The 27,222-nt window shown below is 37.2% G+C and overlaps 1 pseudogene; it reads left to right on the top strand.

The window, feature by feature from the left end:
- Positions 1-1,343: 1,343 nt before the first annotated feature.
- On the top strand, positions 1,344-26,675 carry LOC124975284 (DNA-directed RNA polymerase II subunit RPB2-like; annotated as a pseudogene).
- Positions 26,676-27,222: the final 547 nt, after the last annotated feature.

Below are 27,222 nucleotides of genomic sequence, written 5' to 3'. Positions count from 1 at the left end.
CTGAAGTGTGCCCAGGAAGCATTAACAAGACTAGTGGAGTTGTCATTTTGAAGTTCCTGCCTTTGCAACCTGGTAGGCCTCATCTTCTTCAAGAACTTGCTGAGGATATAGCCCCATGAACACACTCGTGAGAAGGATCCAAACTATCAGTTCCTTAGAGTGGATTCATCTGAAGGAACACCCAGCCCCTCCTAAGGAAGGCAGGTGATGCAGAAGCAGTGCTAATTTTACCGCAGCCCCATGCTGAAAATCTGATTGTAAAAGGCTTGTGTGTCCAACTGGTGCATTTTCACTTGTGCCAATTCAGTTGATGAGCAGAGGCAAAAACATGAGATGAGGGAGTGTTTGCATGTTCAGAAAGTCTTTTCAACCCCCTCACCCCGCTTCATCAACTGAGGGCCTGGGAATTTGAATCAGGGCCCGTGTGCATGCTAGGCAAGCACTCTCCAATATAAGTTTTTTTATCAGCTCTGGAATGGCCACTTTTAGGCACTCTCTAGGTCCTCTAATGTCTGACTTTTGTCAAATTCTCTGCAGAAAACCCATTCCCAGACAAAGCCAAGGAATTTCTCAGGAATTCTTCATCTCCCTTTTCACATCAATCCAGAAAGGATCTTCTGTTTCTGTCAAGACCCACATATAGTGGTGAGTCTTGAGGGTAAAGTTTTATTTCTGTCTATTGATGGTGGACAAGGCTTTTAGTGGATCAGTGAGCAGAAAATGATATCAGTGAGCACAGAGGCTGGGGGCAGGAGGAGAGGCAGGCCTGCATGGTTATCAGAATATGCTCAGGTTGTTAGTATGAATGGCAACTTCTGGTATCGTTTACATCTGGATCCCTAGCCATTCCATTCACAATCTGCTGATTTCTTTCTCTCCCCTCTTTTTCTTCCTGGAATTTTCCTTGGACAATTTGTAACCAGGATTTATCTGGGCAAAAATGCACAATGCAGTGGAGTTGCTGGATCTGGCCTACCATCTAATTTATGGGTGAGGTAGAGGAAGGTGTTTCTCCTGGGCAAAGCCTTTTGCCCTAAATGAGGGAATGCCTCAGGAACACAGCCAGACCCTGTCGGTAAATCTAAACTGGCAAAGTAACCTGGTGATGGCTTAGGCAATCTGGGGTCCCTGGACCCATAATTACTGGCAGGAAAAAAACTGTCATTCACTGTCCCCCTGCCTTAATTTGGTTTGCAACTCTTTCTCTCAATATTCAGTGGAGAGAGATAAGTGGCTGAAAGTCATATCTGGGATCTCCCAATCCTTCAACTGCAATCCTTTCCACTCTGAATATGGCCTCACTTTTGGTTTCTCACTGTGCTCCTGTGCAGTGAGAGCCAAAGATGGGAGAGCTACTCTATTCTGAGTGGAAGGTGCAGACTTTGGGCATGGTGGGTGTGAAAACGCAGTGGTGCCAGGCTCTGGTAGGAACACGCACTTTCTCTCTCTCCCCAGTGACTTTGACCAGGCCTTAGGCCACCTGGGTGTTGAGGACTGGCTTCTGTGACCTCGTGCCTGCACTTCAGACAGCACCTGATATCACAGAGGGGTGGCATGAGAGCACAGTGGCATCATGGTTCCCATGGCCAAGGCTAGTGCATTGTCAATTTGAAATTTCTGCTATTGCAACCTGGTGAGCATCATCATCTTCAAGAACTTGCTGAGGATATACCTCCATGAACATAATTATGAGAATGATCTAACTTATGTGTTTTTGAGAGTTGACTCATCTCAAAGAATACTTCCTCTTAAGAAATGCAGGTGATCGGTGAAGAACTGCTAACTTTCACCGCAGCTCCATGCTGAAAGTCTGAGTGGAGTGGCTTCCATGTCCAACTGGTACTTGTTCAACTGTGCTGATTGAGTTGATGAAAAGGAGGAGAAAAATTTGAGACCTTGGAGGTTTGCCATATTCAAAAGAGTTTTATTTTCTTTAAAGAGATGGTTTTTTTCTGGAGTTTGTTATGCATGCCTATCATCCCAGTGGCTTGGGAGGCTAAGGCAGGAGGATATCCAGTTTAAAACCAGTCTCAATAATGCCAAGGTGACAAGCAACTCATATCCTGTCTCTAAATGTAATAGAAAATATGACTGGTAATATGGCTTAGTGGATAAGTGCCCCTGAGTTCAATCCCTTGTTCTCTTCCCCTAAATATAGAGAGATTGTGTCTTTCTGTTGCCTAGTCTGTCCCTAAACTCCAGGGTTCAAATGTTGGTCTTATCTCATCCTCCCATGTAGTTGGGACTTACAGGTGCATGCCAGTGCACCTAGCTGTTTAGATTGTTGTGTGTGTTGGCGAGAAGTGTGCTAGAGATCAAATCCAGAGCCATATGTGTGCTAGAAAGATGTTTGCTCTAACACTGGTCTATGTTCACAAACAGGACAGCATTTTAATGAAGTACTATTCCTAAGTTTTAATGAAATTAGTTACGATTCAGTGTCCTGAAGTAATGAAACATTTGTATAGTTTTGTGAAGATGTTTCATCTTAAATTCTCCATAACAACCATTGTTACTTATATTAGACCATGCCTTCCACATGGTTTTTACATATCAGTAGATGTCCCAAATAGTTGAGAAATTTTTCCTGCTATCCCACAGTCCACTGAAAGAAAATGCCCCAGCCACTTAATAAAAAGAAGAAGAAAGGCACTGGGGCTATAGCTCAGTGGTAGAGCTTTTGTCTTGCACGTTTGAGGCACTAGGTTCAATCCTCATTATCATTTTAAAATAAATTAATAAAGATTAAAAATAAAAGGAAAATAAAATGGCCCATTCTTAGGTTGTGCTTTATACAAGGATGGTTGCATGCTTTATTCTCTACCATAGGACCTAACATTTTATTGGTGGTCATAATTGATTGGATCAGGTTAAATCCTTGTTACAGAGTCAGCCATTTTGTAGGCCTGCCAATGACCTAGGTGATTTGATGATACCAAAATGGGAGGCTGGTGATCATATCTCAGAAAATTAATGTAAGGATCCAAAAGAGTCAGTCAGTAATTACTAGGAAGAAGGGAGTAGAAGCTAAGAAAGACTCAGGTATTAAATGGCAGTGTCACAAGGTGGAGGAATTGAGACAGATGTGATGGGGTACTTCCTACTGCTGAGGGTTGATGAGGCAATCCAGTTTTTAGGGTTGTGCTAGATCTCCAGCCTCTGATGCCTAACTGCAGCTTTCCTGGGTGGTACTTGGGAGTCATCTGCTGAGATTTCACTTGCATTTTTATCTCTTTTTGTCTTATGTGTTTCTTTCCCTGTCCCTTTCCTGAACAAGGGCCTCTTCCTTGTGACTAATAAGGTCCATCCTCCTCTGGGACCTTCTAATTTCTGTATCTATACTACTAACTCATCTCTCACACATGCTTCATTTTTATCACCAGTCATTTGCTGAGTATTAGCACTGAAATGACTTACTCTCATCTCTCCTTTAAAATATTCTAAAGAGAACTAATGATCTATGTTTTTGTTATTGTTCTGGTGCTGGGGTTCTAACCCAGAACCTTGTGTGTGTTAATGAGCAATATCACCAACCCCAGACCTAATGATTTTTAACCTAAATTTTATACACATTCCCTACTCTAGTTTTGTTTGTTTTTGTTCTTTTTTTTTTTTTTTTTTGAACTGGGCATTGAACTCGGGAGCACTTAACCACTGTATTTTATTTAGAAACAGGATCTTGCTGAGCTCTTATGGCCTCACTATATTGCTGAGGCTGGTTTTGAACTTCCAATCCTCCTGCCTTAACTCCCAAGTCACTGGGATTGCAGGCATGTACCACTGTTCCTGGACCCTATTTTAGTTGTTAATATCACCATCCTCCCTTTTATTCAAATTTAAATTTTAATATTATTTTTCACTCTCTATTTTCTTTGATACTTTTTTCAAGAAATGTTTAAAGAGGTTGAATAAAATTTGTCTATAAAATACCTAGTGCTGACATTATTCTTTTTTTAGGTACCTCATAATATCTTGTTTAGTGGTTGGCATATAGTGATTGCTTCTTAAGAGTATTTGAATAGAATTATAATGAGAATGAAGAAATATGCTAGAAAACAAAGCAAGTTGAAATTGATTTTGGACTTCATTATTTTCCTAGTTTTATTTTGATGAAAAAGTCTTGGTCTGACAACAGTTGGATTCTTTTGATGAGTTTATTCAGATGTCTCTTCAAAGAATCATGGAAGATGCTCCACCTATCGACCTACAAGCTGAAGCTCAACATGCTAGTGCAGAAGTCGAAGAACCGGTAAGATGGTTATTCTAAAAAGCTAGATAGAACATGGATAGAAGATAGTTTAAAATTTCAACCATACTTGCACTTGGCTTAAAGGTTAAAAGTTAGTAGGAGTTTTTAGCAGTGTACATACACCATCTTTAGTTAACTTCTGATTTATTCTTATTAGAGATGTGTTTTTGTAAGTAAGTCAAAACCCTAATCCTTATGCAGATGGGGGTATTTAATATTTGGGAAGAAGGAACTCAAAGATGAACAACTAAGAGAAGCAAGCCAGAAGTAATTACTTTACATAATTTTACTTTTTGCCTCTTTTCCCTCCTTTCAGTTCTGGGGATTGAACCCAGGACCTTGTACATGCTACGGAGGTACTCAACATCTGAGCTATGTGCCAACCACTTTTTATTTTATATTGAGAGACTCTTTCTCATTGAAAAGTCTGTCCTCAGGGCTGGGGAGATAGCTCAGTTGGTAGAGTGCTTGCCTTGCAAAATCCCCAGCACTGCAAAAAAAAAAAAAGAAAAAAAAAAGAAAAAAAAAAGAAAGAAAAGGCTGTCATCAAACCTGAAAATCATCCTGCCTTAGACTTCCAAGTAACTAGGATTACAGGCAGTGCCATCATGCCGGGATAAGAAAATGTGTTAGGAGGACTTTTTCTCCTGATTTTTGCTTATTACATGGGATGCATTATCGTAACAATATGAGACTGAAAAAAAGGAAACTCACAAGCTGAATGTGGGGTTGCCTTTCTGTAATCCTAGCTACTTCAGAGGCTGAGGCTGGAGGACCTCCAGTTTGAGCCCAGCCTGGGTAAGAAGTGGAGACCATTCTCAAAGTACAAACAAAAGACAAAAAGGAAAATCATCAAAACTTATTAGCCCTTTTTATTTTTTCAGTTCTTTAAAGTTTTATTCACATATGTGCATTTTTAAGCATTGTTAAAATTATAACTTAAAATTATAACATTGTTAAATGTATGATTTTAGTTTTATATAATGATTGTGAAGTCCAAAATAATGTGTTGACTGTCCCCAGTTTTAGAAATGTAGAGGGCAGATGTGGGATAATGTTGGACTTTGATTAACAGGGAAAACTGTAAAGCAAAATGAGGTAGAGTTAGTGGGAAAAGTGGTTATTTCTAGCCATTTCAGTCTTATTTCTCCATAGCTTGTATTAAGAGGGCTGGTTTGTTCTCATTCTAATTGGACATGCTACACAGAATTTTGCTTTCCACAGCAAAAGTAATTGAATTTTTAGGGGCTGTGATGGAAAAAGGAACATAAGATTTCTTTTTTTCCTCATTTTTTTCTTCATGGTTTATGCAAAAGTAGAGATATAATAGTATAACAGCATATTCAAAGCACCAGTAGAAGTGATCTGTAAAGTTAAGTTATCAGAGCTTAATAGAAAAGAAGAGCAGAGGAGAAAGAGACTTAGGCATTTCCACAAGAAAGTATGTGATGTATTTGGTTTGAGAATGGGATGGGAACCACAGCAATCAACCTCTGAATTTTAGTTTATCTTCCCCCCACCTCCCACCCCATAATACAAGGTATTTAACCACAGCCTCACCTGTGGTGAGGCAAGTCCTCTACCACTGAGCTATATTCCCAGCCCTTTTTATTTCATTTTGAGATAGTGCCTTAATGAGTTGCCCAGGCAGCTTTTGTCTCAGCCACTCAAGTAGCTAGGATCACAGGTGTGAACCCCTGCACCCAGCTCAGTTTCTGTTTTTGGTCTTACTGGATGATAAGATGGAGCCTGATTGTCAGAGATTTTGGATGATGTAAGGAATTGTTGAAAAATTATCAGAGAATATGCATAAAGCATTATTTAAGAAAGGTCACTTTGGAAATGGTATTTACTTGAAAGGGAAGAAGGCTGGAAGTTGTTGAAAATCTTAGAATAGTCTAAGATAGTTTCCTAAACTAGAGTGATGATGGAAATAAGGAATGGAGGATTACTTCCCTTTGGTTCAATTCTCCTACCAATTCTCTTTTCCCTTTACTTATTCCAGCATGGGAGCCTTGGATATCAATAACTTCCCTTAGGAAAGGGTCTGCTTAGTCCCATCTTGTATGAGATTTGATGTAGGGAGAAATTCTGTATCTGTTTCTCTCTGAAGAGTTATATTCATGGATCTTGTTTAATTAGGCAGCAGATGTTTAATTGAGAACTTTTTGTTTGTTTGTATTTTGCTGTGGGCTGAGCTATAGTCAGCCATGATTGGAAGTGCTTAGTACTTTATACAGAATGAGAATGATTAGGATTTCTCTTTTGGTGGCTGTGTGTGTGTTTGGTACTGGGATTTTAACCCAAGGGTGCTTTACCACTGAGCTGTATCCCAAGTCTTTTAAAAATTTTGTACAATTTTGAGACAGGGTTTCACTAAGTTGCTTAGGAGTTTGCTAAGTTGCTGAGGCTGTCCTTGAACTTTCCATCCTCTTGTCTCAACCTCCTGAGTCGCTGGGGCTATAGGCATGTGCCACTGTGCCTGCCTTTTTAATTTTAATTTTTGGTTGTTTAATGGAAGAGTTAGGTTTATTTCTTCTAATATTCTATTCATTAGATTTGAGAAGTTCTAAATGTCAATTTATTTTTGTTCTCTGGTCATTTTGTACTTTTGACCTTAAACAGAGAGAGGAGAATGAAATTGTATAGATCATTAATAAAATTTGTTTTGACTGATATAAACCTATATGCAGTTTTTATGTACCTGTGGCATATTGTCATCTTATTTCTGCCTTAAGAAAGCAATTAGGTGAAAAACTATACATATATGTAATGTGTATGTTGACTTTGAAGAGTCCTTATATCAATAAAATAGATTAATTTTGCCAGTTTAAAGAGCTAATTTTACTTAAAATACTAATGTCAGTTATTAACATCAGAGTCAATAAAGTGTTTATGGGAAAATTTATTTACCCTTTTCCTGTTTCTTGTTTAATTTTAGCCAATGTATTTGTTGAAATTTGAACAAATTTACCTCTCCAAACCTACCCATTGGGAAAGAGATGGTGCTCCTTCACCAATGATGCCATGTAATCTCATGTAAGAAATATATATTTTTTGTCATCAGCTGATACTGAAATAGAAATCAGAAAATATTATTAGCCAGGTGAAGATTTATGTTTTAGCAAATACCCTACTATTGCTCAACTGTGACCTACTTCTATTTTCAAAGGTATTCTGCTCCATTTTATGTTTACATAACAAAAACAGTCATTAAAGAAGGTGAAGAACAACTTCAGAGTCAGAATCAGAAAACTTTTATAGAAAAAATTCCAATTATGTTGTGTTCAACTTACTGCCTTTTGAATGACTTAAGAGATCATGATCTTTGTGAGTTAAATGAATGTCCCTTGGATTCTGGTGGCTATTTTATTATTGATGGATTTGAAAAGGTACAGTAACATTATTTTAAAGCATTACAAAATGAGAGCTAAAATTTAAATTATTAAATTTGAAATGAAAATGTAGACTTTCATACAGGTTAACCAGAAAGTGGATATACAATTATTTATGGTGTGACAGTTAAACTTAAGCTTTATTTAGATGAAATAATATAAATTAGCATTTCATCATTTGTTAGAGTTATATATTTTTACAAAGCATTTAATGCAAAATGGAGTTTGCAAAGTTCAAGAATTACTGCTTCTCTGTGAACCTTTATGATCAAGTTAAATTAAGGTGCACATTTCACTCTTTGTACTTCAATGACCTTTTGGTTTCATGGCTATAACATTCTTATTGCCCATATAGGTTCTGATTGCCCAAGAGAAAATGGCAACAAACACAGTCTATGTGTTTGCCAAAAAGGATTCTAAATATGCCTACACAGGAGAGTATAGGTCATGTCTGGAGAATTCTTCCCAACCTACCAGTACTATATGGGTTAGCATGCTGGCAAGAGGAGGGCAGGTATGATCTGGGATATGATATTTTTTTTTCATTTCTTTGTGTCTTGTTTTGCATTCTTAGTCAAAAAAAGCTTCTCTGGAGCATGTAATTGGTATTATGTGTTAGGTCTTATTATTATTACCATGTAACAGATTACTCCAACAGCAACATTTATCATCTTATAATTTCTATTTGTCAGGAATCTGAGTGCAGCTTAACTGGGTCCTCTGACTGAGAGTCTCTCATAAGGTGATAGTCAAGGTGTTTGCCTAGGCTGCAGTCATCCCAAGCATATTCACATGGTTGTTGGCAGGATTCAGTTCCTTACTGGCCATTGGACAGTTTCAGGTCTTTACTGGCTGTTGGTTGGAAGCCTCTCTGTTTCTTGCCATGTGGTCCTCTCCATTCAGTAGCTGACACAGAGAGCAAGCACAAAGAGCCATAGAGCCAGGCACAGTGACACATGTGTATAATTCCAGCAACCTGGGAGGCTGAGGCAGGATGATCATAAGTGTGAGGTCAGCCTGAGAAACTTAGCAAGATTTTGTCTCAAAAAAAAAAAATAAAGGGGGAAGGTTGGTGCTAAGGATGTGGTAGAATGCCCACAAAGGCCCGCATAATCCCTATAATGGAGGAGTAGGGTTGGCAGAAGAGCTAGAGAGTATAAGCAAGATGGAACCACTCTTTTATAGCTTACTCAGGGATTCTATCATAAGTTTTTATTTTTCTTTGTGGTACTTGGGAATGGACCCAGGAGTGATCTACTACTAACTACATCCCCAGTCCTTCAGAAGAAATTGGAAAAGAGAAGCTTGTATTTAAGAGGGTGTTTGTTAGTTTTGAAGTGGTATTAAAACAAGAAGATACCTCACTATTTTAGTCAACTTTTTTGCTGCTGTGACTAAAGGACTGACCAGCACAATTGTAGGGTAGGAAAAGGTTGAGGGCTTACAATTTCAGAGGTCTTAGTCTGTGGAATTCTGGCTCCATTCCTTGGGGCTTGAAGTGAGGCAGAACATTATGGCAGAAGAGTGGGACTGAGGGAAACAGCCTGCATGGTGATCAGAAAGCAGAGAGACTCCACTTGCCAGATACCTAAAGCCATGCCCCCAATTTCTGCCTCCTCCTCCAGCCATACCCTGCCATTTCAGTTACCACTCAGTTAATCCCTATCTGGATTAATTCACTGATTAGGTTAAGGATATAACCCAATCATTTCCTCTCCATACCTTGCATTGTCTCACATGTGAAATTTTGGGGAACATCACATCTAAACCATAGCACTCACAGATTGGCTCTGATTTAATATTTAGTTTTTATTCTGTACTTAGCTTTTTCTATATTTGCCTACTTATGTCCTTGCTCTTTTACTGCTTGTCTATTTTTTTCTTCCCAAGACCCCCCAACCCACAGGGGGGAGGGGATAGAAAGGTATCAATTGTATTTGTATTCTTTGGTAGCCAAAAGTCATTTCCAAGTGTGGTATTTGGTTAATTCTTAGAGGATCTTCACAGGAAGATGGATGAGAATGGAAGTTCTATATGGTTTAAATGACCAGGTTGTCTGTAAAATTAGTTAACTTACTTAAGGTGGTTTTGAAAAGCAGTTGTAGGAGGTTCCTCAGATATGGGGACACATGAGTTTTTGAAATATATGAACTTAAATGGTTTGCTTGCTGTCTCCCATTTTTGGGTTTTTTTTTTTAATTTTTGTTTGGTGTTATTGGGGATTTAACTTAGAGGTACTTTACCACTGAGTTATACCCCTATCCCTTTTTATTTTTTATTTTGAGACAGGAGTTTTGCTAAGTTGTGGAGACTGGTTTGGACTTTGCCAAGGCTGACCTCAAATTTATAAAACTCCTGCCTCAGTCATCTGAGTAGCTAGAATTTAAAAGCTTTTCTTGGTGCTTTTTTATTTCTCTGAGCTCTTGTATATTTGTGTTCTAATGGTATTTTATTTTTCTACAGTGCAAAAAAAAAGTACTATTGGTCAGCACATTGTGGCATCTCTACCATATATCAAACAAGAAATTCCCATCATTATTGTGTTCAGAGCTTTAGGTTTTGTGTCTGATAGAGATATCCTAGAACATATTATTTATGATTTTGAAGATCCAGAGATGATGGAAATGTAATGTGAAAACAAAATGTATTCATAGTGTCTGATAAGAAATTTAGAGGTACTAATTGTTGCTAACCTTAAAACATAGAAAAACTGGGTATGGCAGTGCATACCTGTAATCCCAGCAGCTCCAGAGACTGAGGCAGGAGAATCGCAAGTTCAAAGCCAGCCTCAGCAAATCAGTGAGGCCCTAAACAACTCAGCAAGATCCTCTCTTTAAATAAAATATAAAAAAAAAAAAAGACTGAGAGTGTGGCTCAGTTGTTAAGTGCTCCTGGGTTCAATCCCTGGTACCAAAGCAAACAAACCCTAAAACAGTAGAAATCTGTGCTGAAGAGCAATTTGACTGTCACAAATTTCATGTGTAGTGAAAGTCTTCCCTGTCTAGGCCTCTCTGCTGACAGTTCCATATAAAATATACTTAAAAAGTTGAGAATAGTCAAAGTTCAATGGCAGCCCCATGAAAAAAGCAGTAAGGAAAATTATAAAAGTACACTAGTCTAGTGTAATTTAGTAAAAAGGAAAAATGAGTAGTTGATACCTTTTTTCTTTTTATTTTGAGGAAAAGAAAAACCTTTTATAAGAATTTCAAACTTAGAGAACAGTTGCTAGAGTAGTACCAAGAACTCTGTATTCTTCACTCAGATTTAGTTGTAACTTGGCTACATTTGCTTTATTATTCTATCTATACATACACATGACTTTTTTCTGGACCATCTGAGAGTAAGTTAACAGGTATTATGCCTCTTTACTCCTAATACTTCAGTGTCTGTTTCCTAAAATCCAAGCTACTCACTTACATAATCATAGTATAATTTCTAAAATCAAGAAATTTAATGTAGATGTAATACTATAAGTATGCAGATCTTACTCATGTATTTGCTAGTTGTCCCATAATACATTTTCTTCCCCTCCATTGAATTGATGATTGAATTTAGGGGCATTATACTAGTGAGCCACAGTCTCATTTGTTTGTGTGAGTGAGTGAGTAGGTGAGTGAGTGTGTGCAGTGCTGGGGATCAGACTCAGGGCCTTGAGCTTGGTAGGCAAGTGTTCTACCACTGAGCCACATCCCCATATCCCATACTTTTTTGTATATTTTGAGACAGTCTTGCAAATTTACCTAGCCTGACCTGGAATTTGGAATCTTCCTGCCTCAGCCTCCAATTCAGGATCATTCATTGCATTTTTTTGTTTATTTGTTTTGGTACCAGGGATTTAACCCAGGAGTGTTTTACCACTAAGTTCCATTCCCAGCCTTTGAGGTGGTTCTTCTAGTTCTAAGGTTTTTATAATTCCTTGATTTTCTAAAAACACATATTTGATTAGGTTTATAGGAATATTTGAGGCATGTTATTAAGTTAAATGAGAGCTGACTCATTTTGAGGTGAAAATATGAATTTGAAAATTTCTATATAAATTATTTGACAGATTGAACCTTCTCTTGATGAAGCTTTTGTCATTCAAGAACAGAATGTTGCATTAAATTTCATTGGTTCAATAGGGGCAAAACCTGGCATTACTAAAGAGAAAAGAATTAAATATGCAAAAGAAGTCTTACAAAAAGAAATGCTTCCTCATGTTGGTGTTAGTGTTTTGAGACCAAAAATATATTTCTTGGGTATTTTAAATTTTATTATTTTAAGTTCTCTACTAAGATATAGTTGAGATAGAGTGTTTTTCTTGAAGCTAAATGTAAAGAATGATTTTTTGATAAATATTATGGGGGGATGAAACAAAACCAAGTGTTTTTTTTTCACTTTTTTTCCTTTTTTTTTAAAGATATATGGTTCATAGGTTACTTCTGGCCACTTTGGGTACAAGAGAACTAGATGACACAGATCACTATGGAAACAAAAGACTTGATCTTGCTGGGTCACTACTTGTGTTCTTATTTAGAGGATAAGATGTTACAGAAGAAAATTGTTGAAATAAGGAAATTGACTGTAGATTGTTTCATTACACTTGGAGTTGCTAAACCATCTTGGTACCATATTATGTACCTCTGAAACTTGCTATGTTCTCTTTGATACTTGTTCAGATTTAGTTGGGGTTCATATCTGGTAATGATATTTGTGAGCACAGTGTATTTCTTGTTTATGTTTGTTTATTTATATTTTTTATGCTGGGATTGGACCCTGGGGCATTTTACCACTGAGCTACTTTTCCAGTTATTTTATGTTATCTTGCTAGTTGATGAGGCTGGCCTTGAACTTGTGATCCTCTTCCTTCAGCCTCTAAGGAGCTGGGATTATAGGCATGTGTACCAAGCAGTTCATATTTTCTCTATTCCTCTGATAGCCTTGAGAAATGTGTGAGAAAATAACACATTTCCTTGATTTTTCTTTCTTCTTTTTTATTTTGTTTGCAGTGCTGAGAATTGAGCCTGGGGACTTGTGCATGCAAGGCATGTGCTGTAACACTGAGCTGTATTCTATATTCCCAGCCATGCCTTGATTTTCTAAGCTGATACTAAAATTTTTATTAGTCTTATTTTGTATCTTCTCTTAATACACACATGAGCTACAGGAAAATGTATGAAAATATTAGCAGTGATCATTTCTTTAAGCATGTGGGATTTTAAATTTTATTCTTTTCTTTTGGAACTGGGAAATGAAGCCAGGGAATATTTACCACTGAGCTATATCCTGTCCTTTTAATTCTTTGAGACAGAGTCCTCACTAAGTTGCCCAGAGCCTTGCTAAATTGGCTAAGGCTGGCTTCAAACTTGTGATCCTTCTGTCTTAGCCTCCCAAGTTGATGGGATTATAGGCATGCACCACCATACCTGGCTTTTTATTTTCCCCCACATTTATTATTATTATTATTATTATTATTATTATTATTTTGCTTTCAATAAGTTAATTTTTATACATTTTAAAAACTGCAACTTTCAGAAATATGTAAGAAAAATATTTTTATAATACTGAAATGAGCATCTCTTTGGTATAAAAATCACACAATATGTGTAATCTTGATCTAAAAATATTAATGAAGATCTATGACCTAATATGCTGAACAAAACTATTCTTTGCCCATCCATATGTCACCTTGCATTGCTCCCACTGTGGGGCTTAAGAATATACTTTTGGACACATCTCCATATCTACAAAGAATTAAGATGCCACATCAAATATGTTTTAAAAATTATAATGTAGTAGAGAATCAGAGTTGGCTTAATTGTTGACACATGATACAAACACCAAAAAGCAATATAAGATACAGAACACATAAAATAGAACACTCTTACTGAGATCAAAAAACATGTCATTTAAATTTGATACTCTGGGAACAAAGCAATTTCTTTAGAATTATTATGTAAATAACTTGCAACTTAGTACTGAGTCACAAATTTAATAAGGTATTTTAAAGCAAGCACTCACACATACAAAAATGTAAAATACAAGAAATATTAACAATGAGAGCAATTAGCCATAGAAATATATAGGGCAAAAACATGCATTCTTTCTAGACTTGCTATCATTTTCTGACATGCTTTTTTAAAAAGCATCTTTAGAGGGTCAAAAAATTATATTTTTAAAACTATCAACAAAGTTCAAATCCCCATTAAAAAAGAGAATGTTTTCCTTCAAGTCAATAAAGTTCAGATTCATACATTTTTAGAGAAACAATTACAGTCTTCATGCTAAAAACAGGAAGACAAAAAGCTTTTAATTATGTTTGTCAAGTCTTTTATTCAACAAGGATTTAGCAAGTTTTGTGAGTCACTGTTTCAGGTGCTAAGTATATAAAAGAAGACTCAATTATAGATTTTGGAGAATTTACCCTAATGGAGTTGGGTCTAGCATAAGCAACCTTAGTTAACTCCTTTGGACCATAAAATGAAGCCCAACTTCAAAGTCTACCATTCTTGCATCTTAATCTGTGTAGTATGCTACTGGTAGCACTATTAACTTTAATTATCTACTGATGGAAATAACTTCCATAAAGGATTCTACAGAAGTTTAGAGGGCAGAAAGTATTTAAGAATAAACAAATACTGGTCTGCAACAAAAGTATCAGTGCATTTTCTGTATATTGGAGGGCAAGTTCTTCCACTTGAGCTGTTACTGTAGATGTACCTTCAAGAAGTTTGGTTAGAGAAAATGCTGCATCTGCTATCTGCAGTTCCACTTTCCCTACTGGGTTCACAGTTTGGTCACTCCTGCTGCTTCTCAAAACTAACCAGTTTAAAATCACTGGGACACTGGGGGAGGATGCTGATGAAACATCTGAAGAAGAGGGAGGTGGTGGGAGAGGAGAAGAAACACAAAACTCCTCATGGAAGGGCTAGGATTGAAGAGTCAGAACTAAAGAGCAGAACTGACAACATTTCCCACACATTTAAAAAATTATTTTAGTGAGGATGGACACAATAACTTATTTTCTTATATGATGCTGAGCATACAACCCAATGCTTCACACAGGCTAGGCAAGCACTCCACCACCAAGCCACAATCCCAGCCCTCCCTACATTTTTTTATTGGTGCATTATAGTTGTCCATAATGATATTTGTTGTTACATATTCCTGTATGCACACAATATAACAATGTAATTTGGTCTTAAATTTTATTCTTGATGTTTCTATATTTCCCATATTTTCTATAGTGAACTTTCAGAAAAGTTATTTTTGACAGCAAAATGCATAGACATTACAAAAATATTTTTAACATAAGTATTTTGCACAGATCTTGTTAGATTGTTGTAGATTAGTATTTTTTAGTCTTTTTTGTTATTGTCTCCTTGAGACTCTTTTGACACATTTTCCTAATTGCTTTGTCTGCCACATATGTGTATATACTATGTATGTGTGTGGGTGTTTTTGTTGGTTTTGTTTTGGTTTTGTGCCCTGCCACAACCATTTTCACCCCCTTGTGGCAATATTATCCTTGTTAAGAATGGATTTTGGATCTTTTTCCATTCTTCTTCTCTCTGTCCTACACACTTTTCTCTATCCTCCTGGTTTTCCACTCTCTCTAGTACACACCCTTTCTTTTCCTTTCTCTTTTCCTCTCATTTTCTCTCTTACCCTTCAGGGAGACACTGTTTGCTTAATAAACTCCCTTATGTGATTTCCCATGTCCAGCGTGGTTCCGTGGAAATTCCTTACATTGGTGCCAAGACTCAGATGGGATCTTCCACTGTCTCTTAAGGGAGTGGAACCCCATTGGACCCCCAGGGCCCCCAGATATGCCCCCACCTTCCATTCTGTCGGATGCTCTGCTCTGCATTTATCACCAGACTTCAGGTTGGTGAGTACGCCGGTTTATCTGCTGGGTGGATTCCTGATTTTATGGTGGAGATCTCTCTCAGGTTTGAGGCTCATCTCGTGCTCATGCACTCGTACTCGAAAATACTGATATCAGGTCCTCAACTCTTCTCAGCTTTTGTCTGGCCCCACATTGATTTTTGTGTGATGACACGATCAATGTGCTGCTCCTCATCTCCAGCCCAGTACTCTGGCTTCAGGACGCCCTGGCCACAGACTCAGCTGAATGAGTCCCCACCATGGAATCTGGGTTCTCCAATCTGGCAGATTCCACCCTGGGAACCCTTCGCCCAACCCCCGGTACTTAAAGCCATCAAAATCCATTTGTGTAATGGCACACAGCTTCTGTGAGTGAGCAGGGCAGATGGAAAGGGAATCCTTACTTTCAAGTCTTTTCTTTCTTACTTCTTGGCTCTTCCTGCAGGCTCAAATGCCTCCAAACCTAAATTAAAAGACCTAAGCATCAAGCTTCTGATAGAACATTTTAGCCCCTTTCAGATTCAGATCTCAGTCAAGGGTTACATTGAAATGTAAATGAAGAAAGGTGCAGTGGGAGACCAGTTTCAAAGTCAAGAAAAAAAAGTGCCCATTTTAAATTTCTCCTGGACTACAACTCAGACTACTTTTCTCCCTTTCAATTTTTCTCTCCTTCTCATTTTCTCATGCTATAATTAATGACCATTATCATTTTTCTTCTAGGACTTTTATTTTTCTTAAATGCTGTATTTTTGAGCTCACAATTTTGATCCCACATACCTAGGTTAATGATTTTTGATCAGTTCTTTTTATCCAACTCTAGAGTTATTTTTGAACATCTGTTACATTGCAAAGGAGATAAATATTACAAGGCCTTTGCTTTTGTGTTAAATATAAGTGCGCATAAAAATTGAAATTCAAAAAATGGATCCAAATATTTTTAATTCACGTGATTTAAAGAGGTTCAATTTAAATTGGTAAACTAATAGAAGTAAAATGTCCTTAAAATTAACTCACAATTCTCTAGGTGGTCAAACTAATAAAATGCTGATGTTTATAAAATGTCTAACATCAATTTTTCTAGGACTTTTCTTCAACAGGAAAGAGACAGCAAATACTGTTGGTACTGTTGTCTGATATCTTGGTTTTTCTACAGTAAGATGAGTGAATTAGAGTTGACATGTAAGGGATTATTCAAATGTGTTTGTTAGAGACATCTGATTAATTTGTAAAGTTATTTCATGGAGTAACATACTTAAAAACATTATGCCTTTAAAGCAGAAAATTTATCAAGCTGCTATTTTCCAAATTAAACTTGTCTGTAATGGTATACCTATCATTTAATGTTCTATTATAGGACCTGTCATCAATAGGTTGTTTATAAACCTTTATTTTCTTTTTTCTTTTTTTTTTTGGGGGGTGCTGGGGATTGAACCCAGGGCCTTGTGTTTGCAAGGCAAGCACTCTACCAACTGAGCTATCTCCCTAGCCCCTAAACCTTTATTTTCTAATATTCCTTTGCCCCTCACTGAACTTGAGAATTTGGTAATGCTGGTCATAGCAAAAGAGGAAAAATTAACTTTAGGAAAAGTCCCACCTTACCAGAGATAAGGCTCTGCCTCACAACTCTGCTGCATGTCAGAATGGCTCCAAAAAGCAGCCATCCCCAGATGCCTTTACAACCTGCTCTTACCCAACAAGACTTCTACCTTGGACCCTACAATTGACCTGATTTCTAAAAAGGGAACTCCAAACTACTTGCTCCATGCTGCCCCCTTACAACTCGAAGAAGCCAGATTGGTCATCACCCCCTTTCCCTACGGCAGTGAAGGAGTTCCTGGAATTAGAAGGGTGAATGAAGTCAGAATTGGGAACAGGCAGTTAGTATAGAAATAGGGGATCAGTCAAATAGAGGAAATGAAGTCCATGAAAACCATCTGCCTTTGGAAGTCTGGAAGGAGAATGGACTTTTTACATCTCACCTGTAAAACCAACCCCAGTCACTCAGTCAGGAAGGAGAGAGAAGACTTCAAAAAGAACTGGAGAGCAAAATATTTTCTTATAAAAAAGAAATGGGGGAATGTAATGTAAAAAGCTGCTCCTCCACCCATCAGGTGCAGTAATTTTCCCCACCTCCTGACACTTGTCAATCTGTGAACATCCTCACTAGCTATTGGTTAATCAGTCAGTTTGCAAGTATCCTTCTCTGATATTGGTCCTCTATTAACCCGGCAGAATTCAACTGTTTTACTGTAGCTTCCCTGCCATCTTTTTCCATTCTTCTTCTGTCTGTCCTACACACTTTTCTCTATCCTCCTGGCTTTCCACTCTCTCTAGCACGTGTCCCTTTCTTTTCCTTTCTCTTTTCCTCTCATTTTCTCTCTTACCCTTCAGGGAAACACTGTTTGCTTAATAAACTCCCTTATGTGAAAAAAAAAAAAGAATGAATTTTGTAGATATTAACATGTTTAAAGCAATACCATATTATTTGGCAGTATGTTTAAGAATTGCTGAAAGAAGTGCAAATATATGCACAGAAGTTTATTGATTGAGGAAAGAACTTTAACTTGGAGTTGGCAATTAAAATGAGAATAATAAGGGCTGGGGATATAGCTCAGTTGGTAGAGTGCTTGCCTAAAATGAGAATAATATTGGATAGCTTAAAATACTCTTTAGCTACTGGAAACTGGGGTGACCAAAAGAAAGCTCATCAAGCCAGAGCTGGAGTACCTCAGGTAAGGGTGTCAACTATGACTATAGGATTCAAAGAAAAAATGTTATAGGACTACTAGTTTCTTTAATTTACTTGTCATAAGTTGTTTTGCTTTTTATTTTGTTGTCAAATATGAAATCACTAGGGGTTTTACATTATGAAATGAATATTTGTCTTTAGCTATTAGCATAACAAAGAGGAACTTAAGTTCAAAGTTTAGAAACTCAAGATCGTTAATAAGAATAGCTACGTGGGAGGTGAGACAGTATGTGTTAGCAAAGCATTGTGTATTTAAAAAACTCCAAAAAAGAAAAATATTAAAAATTCCATATTAGAAGCTGATTCAGAGAATAAATAGCTACCCCTTTCATTTGTTGGAAAATGCATGGAACTTCTGAGTTTTTAATGTAGTGAATGCAGTCACTTGTCTCAACTGGAATATAAGAAAAAGTTTTAAAAGTCTCATTTGGCATTTTTTTATAATATATTTTTATATTTGCTTTAATTTTTTTGTTTTTGCTAACAGGAGATTGAATTCAAGGTGCTGAGCTATATTCCAAGCTCTTTTGTTTTTTATTTTGAGATAGGGCCTTGCTAAGTTATGGAGGCAGGTCTTGAACTTGGGGAACCTCACTTCAGCCTCCTGAGTCCCTGGGATTATAGGAATGGGCAACTACACCCAGTGTCCTGTCTCAGCCTCCCAAGTTGCCACAATTCCTGGCCTGTACCACCATTCTATATATATATTTTTTCTTTTCCTATTAGATTTTAAATCTAGAATATACTTATCTAGCTTTATGGGCTTTTGGGGTAAATACTCCCTTTTGGGGTATATTTGCATTACTTGATTGATTTGACATTTAGATAGCAAATTCAAATTCCTAAACTCTAAATGCTCTATGAAATTCTAGGATACTGCAGATAGCAAAGTTAAATTTCAAGTTCCTTTTAGTTCATTAAGGATTTGGGGGGTATAGTTGATGTTTTTGATGCTGAGTTCACAACTTGAATAAGTCTATGTACCAACCCTCAAGGAGTTCATCAGCGTTTAGCAGAGTAACATTCATTTATATAAAGCTCATGTACCCTGAGCTTTGATATGATAAATGATGCTCCTTAGTGTATGTAACAAGAGAAGATTTCTTCCTGGAGGTCAGTCAGAGGTTAGGAAGAGGGTTGAGGTTTGGAGTTAATTTAGGGCTGGCTAAAAGTAGGTAATTTATTTAGAGCTTGGGTTTGAATTGCTTGTTGTTTTCCTCTCTAAATATTATCTTATTGGTCTTGCTTAAAATGTCCTATATGTATTGATAATTAATGTTTGTATCTGTGTTAAAATTCAGAGGCCTCAGCCTAGAAAAAGTCCTAAGATGGATTAATGATATCTGCTGTAGTCAAAGGGGGGGAGTAAGTTGGTAGTATTTCATTTAACACTTCTAATAAATGTTAAAGTATTAGCAAAAGCATGCCACAGTGTTTCTGGATACTTGGAACATTTGAGAATAAAACATTTAAAAAGAGAAAATCTTTGCCTTTGTGGAACTAATGTCCTTGTGTTTGGAGACAGATCATAAAATGTTTATATGTTGTGTTAGAACTGTACATCACATATTTGCCATCCCTGCTATAATAAGGTTTAGTTTAGGTATGGTTCTAAACAAGATTACCCAAGGAAAGGTTAGAAAAGGTAGGTATGGGGACAGTTAGATACCCATTGTATCATGTGTAAAAATTTGACTTTTCTTCAGTGTGATACTGTGAATCTTAGAGATGCCCAAACTTTAATGAAGTTATTTTTCTCCTAGATATTAAACTGCTTGACTTTTGCTTCTACTCTTTCTCACCTGCATCATTTAAATTCTCCTATTGGTAGAGATGGCAAACTAGCAGAAACAAGACAGTTACATAATACTTTGTGGGGAATGGTTTATCCTGCTGAGACACCAGAGGTAATACATTAGAATTTATATTCAGTTCAAAGAGTCTGCTGGTGATTATGTAGGGCATAATTAAGAAGTAGTTTTGTAATTATTCATTATGGTTTAGACCTAAGATATTATTAACCATTTTGTTCTTGGAAAGTAAATCTTGAAATCAAATTGAAGGAAAAATGTGTATGGAAAAGAATTTTTATAGATATGTAAAATCTATGTGGGTAATTACTTGATTTGTTCCTTAGGGCCATGCTGTAGGACTTGTGAAGAATTTAGCCCTAATGGCTTATATTTCAGTTGGATCTCCACCTTCTTCAATTCTGGAATTTTTAGAAGAATGGAGTACGGAAAGTTTAGAAGAAATTTCTCCTGCAGCTATTGCTGAGTGTGCATAAATGGAATTTTCTTTTTAAACATTTTTTACTCTTTATTTATAGATTAGTATATAAATGGTAAGTGCAAAATGCTTTTGGCTTTTCATTTTAGTGTGACTAAGATTTTTGTTAATGACTGCTGGGTTGGAATACATAAAGATCCTGAACAAATTGTGAACACCCTGAGGAAATTGTGGTGTCAGATGTACATCATTGTGTCTGAAGTTAGAATTGTTGTGGGGCTAGGGATCCAACCCAGGGCCTGTGTACACTTGGCAAGTGCTCTGTCACTGAGCAACATCTCTAGCTCCTGATGTAAGAATCTTTAATTAGCTAAGAGAGTGTGGGTCTATAAGATTTGTTAGACAAGACATAAACCAGTGAATTTTTTTTTTTTGTATTGGCATCTTTCTCTGAGCTGGATAACCTTGAAGTGTGAAATATATTTAAGCTATTGCTTATTTTAATCTTTACATATTCCTAAAAACTTTGACATGTGCTCAAAATTATTGGGTTTGGGGAAAAACTGTAACATTCTTAGCAAGTAGCTGGCCTCCTTTATACCTATCAAATCAGAGAAGAGTATTGAGTTGCTCCAGGCCTTCTGAAGTAGGTGGGCCCTGGGATTTGACTCAGGCATATTTACAGCTTAGAGAGAGGAACAATGCCTCACCAAAGGCAGGCAAGGCTCAGAGAATGACCTGGAACTGAAAATTTGTGCATGATTATTGACTCTATATTATGAGTCCATTTATCCTGTGGGGTAAGTGACTATGCTATGTGTCTATAGTTGCTGTCACCACTTATCTGCACCTCTCTACTTGTTAGAACTATTGCTCCCCCATTGTACACATAAAGAAGTAAATGAGCTGGGTGTGGTATGTACCCCATTATTCCAGTGACTCAGGAGGCTGAGTCAGAAGGATTCATATTTAAGGACAATGTGGGCAATGTAATGAGACTCTGTCTAATAATAAAAAGGGCTAGGGGATGTAACTTAGTGGCAATGTCCCTAGGTTCAATCCCCAGTATTTGGAACAAAAAAAGAAGAGTGAATGCTTTTAAAAATTGAATTTAGCTTTAAAGAGGAAAATAATAGCTATTTATTCGGCCAACCAAAATATTCAGTCATCTAAATTTTAGTTGTTTGTATTCCATAGTTATAATTTGCCCACCACATTTGAAGTGTTTATATTGAGTTGCTATGTTAACTATAGGTTAAATAGCCTTTACAATGTTCAGGTATGTTCCTACTATCCCTATTTTTTCTAGTGCTTTTGAGCATCAAGAGTGTTGTATTTTTTCAAATGCTTTTTCTGCATCAATTGAAATAACCATATGATTCTTATCCTTAAGTCTATTGACATGATGGATTACATTTATTGATTTATGGATGTTAAACCATCCTTGCATTCCAGGGATGAATGCCACTTGATCGTAGGGCACAATTTTCTTAATATGTTTTTGGATATGGTTTGCCAATATTTTGTTAAGGATTTCTGCATCTATATTCATCAAGGATATTGGTCTAAAATTTTCTTTCCTTGATGTGTCTTTGCCTAGTTTGGGTATGAGGGTGATATTAGCTTCATAGAATAAGTTCGATAGGGTACCCTCCTTTTCTATTTTCTGGAAAACTTTGAGAAGTATTGGAATGAGTTCTTCTTTGAAGGTCTTGTATAACTTGACTGAGAATCCGTCTGGACCTGGACTTTTCTTGGATGGTAGATTTTTAATGGCTTCTTCTATTTCATTGCTTGATATTGATCAGTTTAAATTTTGTATGTCCTCCTGATTCAGTTCAGGAGGAGCATATGTCTCTAGAAATTTGTCAATGTCTTCAGTAGTTTCTATTTTGTTGGAATACAGATTTTCAAAATAGCTTCTCATTATGTTCTGTATCTCAGTGGTGTCTGTCGAGATATTTCTTTTTCATCACAAAATTTAGTACTTTGAGTTTTCTCTCTCCTCTTTGTTAGTGTGGCTAAGGGTTTGTCTATTTTGTTTACTTTCTCAAAGAATCAACTTTTTGTTTTGTCAATTTTTTGAATAGTGTCTTTTGTTTCAATTTCATTGATTTCAGCTCTGATTTTAATTATTTCATGTCTTCTACTACTTTTGCTGTTATTCTGTTCTTTTTCTAGGGCTTTGAGCTGTAATGTTAGGTCATTTTGTTGTTGACTTTTCATTCTTTTCTGGAATGCTATCCATGCAATGAATTTTCCTCTTACTACTGCTTTCATAGTGTCCCAGAGATTTTGATATGATGTATCATCATTCTCACTGACCTCTAAAATTTTTTTTATCTCCTCCCTGATGTTTTTTGTTATCCATGTTTTATTCAATAGCATATTATTTAGTCTCCAGGTGTTGGAGTAATTTCTCTTTTTTATTTTGTCATTGATTTCTATTCTCAGTCCATTATGATCTGATAGAACACAAAGCAGTGTCTCTATTTTTTTTTCCTCATTTCCTAAGGGCTGCTTTATGGCATATCATATGGTCTATTTTTGAGAAGGTCCCGTGTGCTGCTGAGAAGAAAGTGAATCCACTCATTGAAGGATTCAATATTTATATATGTCTATTAAGTCTAGGTTATTGATTGTGTTATTGAGTTCTATGGTTTCTTTGGTTGGATTTTGCTTGGAAGATCTATCTAGTGGTGACAGCAGTGCGTTAAAGTCACCCAGAATTATTGTGTTGTGGTATGTGATTCTTGAAATTGAGAAGGATTTGTTTGATATACAGGGATGCACCATTGGTTAGGGCACAAATATTTACTATCGTTATGTCTTCCTGATTTATGGTTCCCTTAAGCAGTATGAAATGTCCTTCTTTATCCCTTCTGACTAACTTTGGTTTGAAGTCCACTTTATCTGATATAAGGATGGAAACTCCTGCTTTTTTACTGAGTCCATGTGCATGGTAGTTTTTTCCCATCCTTTCACCTTTACTCTGTGGATGTCTTTTCCTATGAAATGAGTCTCTTGCAGGCAGCATATTGTTGGGTCTTTCTTTTTAATCCATTCTGCCAGGTTACGTCTTTTGATTGATGAGTTTATGTCATTAATGTTCAGGATTATTATTGAGATATGATGTGTATTCCCAGTCATTTGGCTTATTTTTGGTTTTTCAACTTGGCTCGGTTTCTCCTTTGAGTGGTTTTTCTCTAAGATAGCTCCTCCCTTTGCTAACCTACATTGTTGTTTTTCATTTCCTCCTCATGGAATATTTTGTTGAGAACATTCTGTAGTGCTGGTTTTCTATTTGTAAATTCTTTTAACTTTTGTTTATCATGGAAGGATTTTATTTCATCTTCAAATTTTAAGGTTAGTTTTGCTTGGTATAGGATTCTTGGTTGGCAACCATGTTCTTTCAGAGCTTGAAATATGTTTTTCCAGGCCCTTCTAGCTTTTAGAGTCTGGGTTGAGAAGTCGGCTGCTATCCATATTGGTCTCCCCCTATAAGTAATCTGATTCTTTTCTCTCATGGCCTTCAAAATCCTATCTTTATTTTGATTTTAGGCATTTTCATTATAATGTGTCTTGGTGTGGATCTGTTGTGATTCTGTGAATTTGGTGTTCTGTAAGCCTCTTGTATTTGATTTTCCATTTCATTCTTCAGGCTTGGGAAATTTTCTGATATCATTTCATTGAATAGGTTGTTCAATCCTTTGGTTTGTTTCTCTGTGCCTTCCTCAATCTCAATAATTCTTAAATTTGGTATTTTCATGATTTACAATAGTTCTTGGAGATTCTGTTCATGATTTCTTACCATATTCTCTGTTTGGGCAACTTTATTTCCAAGATTAAATATTTTGTCTTCATTGTCTGACGTTCTGTCTTCCAAGTGGTCTAGTCTTTTGGTGATGCTTTCCATTGAGTTTTTTATTTGGTTGATTGTGTCCCTCATTTCATGGATTTCCACTTGTTTTTTTTTTTTTTTTTTGAGAATCTCTATCTCTTTGTTGAAATAATCTTTTGCTTCCTGCAGGTGCTCTTTCAGTTTATTGGTATCATCATTCATTGCCTGCATTTGCTTTCTTATCTCATCCTTTGCTTCATGATTCAACTTAATCATGTATAATCTGAAGTCTTTTTCTGACATTTCTTCTAACATACTGTCATTGAATTCTATTAATATAGAATCCAGATTTGTTTGGATCATTTTCTTCCCTTGTTTTTTCATGTTGTTCATGCATCTTCCCCTCTAGCAGTGCAGATCTAGGGTATTGAAGATTTTGCCCTGTAGGCTTATAGTGGCCCTATAGGTTTCCAAAACCTTTTCTTTAAGGAGAGATTAATATTAACAGTACCCAACTCAGACACTATGCAATCCTAGACCAAATAGCCCCTATGAGGACAATAACAAAATTGTCATAATAAACAAAATGAGTTCAAATATTATCTTCGGTAAAACAAATAGATTTGCAATAAGGTCTCCCGTTTCTAATGGAGGACAAAGAGGATGCAGAGGGATGTAGAATGTGGCTGTTAATGGGTAAGAAAAGAATATACAGAAGTTCTAGATAATAGAAAGCGTGTAATCAAAAGAAATTGGATATTAGCATGCAAAAATGGAGAAAGGGACTGAGGGAACAGGTAAACAAAAGGAAAAAAGAGCAAGAAAAGTAAAGAAATAAAAACTTAATTTTTTTCAATAAGGAGAAAAAAGAAAATCTACAGTATAACAGTCATATAGTAATGAAACCTCCCAGTGTTCAGTAGCCCGATGCATGAGAGATACCTGACATTGAGCTTCAAGCCTCCAGCAGGCATCTCAGGATGGGATTTGCCCCATCTAATGATCGGAGCTTCAGCTTCCAGGATTATTGAGATGGCCGCTCTGGCTTCGACATGTGTTGGCAAATGGGGAGCTGTAGCTCAGTGTATGGGCATGGTCAGTAGGAGCTCCTGGAGGCGGGATGTGGTTGGTCATGCAGGGGTCCTGTAGGTCTAGCATGTTTGGTGTGCTTGTGGAATTCTGGAGCCTGGGTGCAATCAGTTGACCTGGGGTCCCAGTGATAGGGCACAGTGAGTTTTTCTGTGGGTCCTGGCAGCACAGTGCAGTCAGTGGATGTGAGGGCCTCAGAGGCAGGGAGTGATCGGTTGGGCTAAGGGATCCTGGAGAGGGGGCTCAGTCAGTCAGGCCAGGGGTTGTACAGGGCCTGGCTGTTGTCTCAAAATGGTGGCAGCCACGTGTAATCAAACCTGCAGATACTGTCACAGTGAACTTCCAGGCAACAGCAGGCTGCTGGTGCTCCACTGGTGGTTGGCGATCAGTTTGCTGACTGTTGTTGGATGATCGGGAGGTGAACCTCATGGGTTGGGTGATGGATAGGTGTGAGGCAGGCGATGGACAGGCAAGAGGCATGCAAATGGTGGATGATAGATGCCTGACAGTGAACAATCGAGAAACAGATATACTCTGCTTGAAACCAGAGTTATGGAGTGACAAGGAACTCAGCCTACCTCTAGTCTGCCATCTTGGATCTCTATGATTGTTTCTTTTGCTGAAGAAAATCTTTTTGTTTGAGTCCATCCCATTAACTGATTATTGATTTAACTTCTTGCACTTTAAGGGTCTTATTAAGGAAGTCATATCCCAGGCCAACATGGTGAAGATTTGTGCCTACTTTTTCTTCTTGAAGTTGCAGGGTCTCTGTTCTAATGTGTAAGCTTATAATTTACATTGAGTTGTGTTTTTGCATGTGTGCAGAGTTAGAGATAAAGCTTTATATTCATTTTTAAAAGAATAAGATAACCTAAGTAGCCAAACCAATCCTTAGCATGAAAAGTGAAGGAGGAGGCATCACAATACCAGACCTCAAATCCTTCTACAGAGCTATAGGTAATAAAAACAGCCTTCTATTTGCACCAAAACAGACACTTAGACCAGTGGTACAGATAGAATACACAGAGACACACCCACATAAATACAGTTATCATGTACTAGACAAAGGAACCAAAAACATTAACTAGAGAAAAGATAGCCTATTCAACAGTAGTGCTGGGTAAAATGGAAAGTCACATGTAACAATATGAAATTAAACTTTTAGCTCTCACCCTGCTTTTGGGTTTTGATTATAAGATTCTCTTTGGTGTAGTCAGACAGTCTGAACTTCATGATGACATTAGTACGGCTGTGTGAATGTACTAAAGGCAATAGTAATTTGCCTTTTAAAATGGTGGAATTTACAGCATCAAATTATTTCTCAATTTTTTTAAATGAAGAAATTCCTTGGGTTATATGGGACCAACCAGGTTCAGGTTCCCTGGACTTTGGAACAGCTGTGTGGGCTGTGCCCTGGGATATCACACAGACCCAGAAGGGCTGTGCTCATGCCAGTGCTTTTTGCTGTGATCATGAGGTCCTGTAACTTTTGAACAGAGAGCACTGTGTTTTGATGTTACACCAGGTCCAAGAAAGTGTTTGACAAGTTGGATTTGCAGTGAAGTGCTGCTGTGGAACTCTGATCTTGTCTTCCTGGGAGGAAAATGGGCCCATTTCCTCTCACATTTTGTAAAGAGTAGCTCAGTTTTTCAAAGTGAGTTTAAACTTGCTCTGTGCACTCTCTGGTGGGAAGTTCCTTGGTTCTACATGCATGTCTTCCGCCCTGTGGTAGCTGGTGATTCTGCAGATCTGAGCAAGTGATGCCAGGGTCAATTGATGTGGGGACAGCACAGTGTATGGACAG

This window comes from Sciurus carolinensis, unplaced genomic scaffold (genome assembly GCF_902686445.1).
Source record: "Sciurus carolinensis unplaced genomic scaffold, mSciCar1.2, whole genome shotgun sequence".
Lineage (NCBI taxonomy): Eukaryota > Metazoa > Chordata > Mammalia > Rodentia > Sciuridae > Sciurus > Sciurus carolinensis.
This window is presented reverse-complemented; position numbering and strand designations above follow the sequence as displayed.